This window comes from Panthera uncia (assembly GCF_023721935.1).
Source record: "Panthera uncia isolate 11264 chromosome B3 unlocalized genomic scaffold, Puncia_PCG_1.0 HiC_scaffold_1, whole genome shotgun sequence".
Lineage (NCBI taxonomy): Eukaryota > Metazoa > Chordata > Mammalia > Carnivora > Felidae > Panthera > Panthera uncia.
The window spans coordinates 121,686,951-121,688,788 of NW_026057582.1; positions in this window are offsets into that span (position 1 = coordinate 121,686,951).

A 1,838-nucleotide genomic window follows, 5' to 3' on the forward strand; every position below is an offset into this window, starting at 1 on the left:
TGTTATTAGGACAACAGTCAGATTGGATTAGGGCCCACCTATATTGTAATCTAACCAATGTGAGTTTGCTCTCTGGTGAGTCAGAAACTGCACCAGGCTGAGCTGTCACACAAAGAAAACCTTTATTTGCAGCAAATAAGGATATCATGAGGAATAAGTTCCAAAGCCTTGACTCCTCGAGCAAAGGTGGATGGGTTCCTTTTATTTAGGGTTGGGATGAATATTTAGATATAAAAGGCTTGTCATCATATGTAGAGGTGGGCTTAAGGTCACACATGCACCTTAAGGAAACATGCCTATACATATGGGCAAACACAGTGGAGGAATACTAAGCTCCACAACTGCAGATGCTCCTTCAACATAAAGATCAACAGCTTCAACATAAAGTTAAAAACACCTGTCAGGATACTCTCAAAATATTGAGAATGTAATTTTCCACTAGCTTTGGAATTTAAGTAGAACACTTACTCTCCACACTCATTTTTCTGAATATAGGTCAAGCGCCTTAAAAAGGTGTTGTGAGTGGAGGAAAGCAGGACCAGATATGCTCCCTGCTGAAACAGCAAGAATACTAAACAGCAACAGGGAGGTAAGTGAAGTGACAAAGCTGCATGCCACACTCTTCAAAATACTGCAGCCAAGACAAGAGAGACAAGAGCGGTGTGGGTCTGCAAGGCACAGACCTTGCCTCAGTGAGACGCTTCTACATACACGTCCTATTGAAACACCTCACTCCACTTTCCCTGACCCTGCCACACCAATCTTGAGTGAGGCTGACTGAGAAGGGAAATTGTAATCCAGAGGGGAACACGTCTAGAAATCCCATGAATGCAGAATGTCTTGTTGACCCCTTGCAGATCTCAGCAGAAGCAGAAAACCCCCCAGAGGTCTTCACATTGTCTTTCCCAGATGGACAGAAAAAAAAAAAAAAAAAAAAAAAGGAATGTGATATTAACCACCTACAAGGCACAATCAGATAAAAAGGGAATGTTCCCATGTCCCACCCACTGGTGGGACTAGCAGCTCATTCCATGAGTATCTTTTCTTCTCTCTGTCCTGAGCAGAGTGGGTGTAAGGATAAGGTTTGGGCAAAGCTGCTGCAGAGATGAGCTGGTGGGAGGCCCCAGGAATTCATGCTGAATTTAAGAAATAAATGAAGTCTTCTCTCAGACTTGTACCTCAAATGTTACTGGCACTTAACAGACCAACAAATGCAGCAACAAGGAAACATAAACCCTAGATCCTCTATCCTTCCTCTCAGAACCTCAGGGCAGAATAGCAGAAAAAGGGGGCGGAGTGGGCCTTCACTTCAAGCTTGAATGAGAGAATAATTAGAGATTTGGGAAAGAGGGTCTGAGACCTTCTCAATTAGAGGAAATAGAAAGCCCACCCAGAGCTGCCCAAACTAAGCAGAAGCAAGATGAAAATAAATGGCAAGGCATCCATGCAAACATGCTCTTGGAGAACAGAAAGGAAAGTGTGGCCATGGCATGTGGGAGAGGCAAAGATTCCACTCTGTAGGGACAGAGAGCCAAATGAACAGAAGGAAATGCTCCGGTTCCATCCATGTTGCTACAAAAGGCCATATTTCATTTTTTCTCATTGCCATGTAGTATTCCATTGTGTATATAAACCACAATTTCTTTATCCATTCATCAGTTGATGGACATTTAGGCTCTTTCCATAATTTGGCTATTGTTGAGAGTGCTGCTATAAACATTGGGGTACAAGTGCCCCTATGCATCAGTACTCCTGTATCCCTTGGATAAATTCCTAGCAGTGCTATTGCTGGGTCATAGGGTAGGTCTATTTTTAATTTTCTGAGGAACCTCCACACT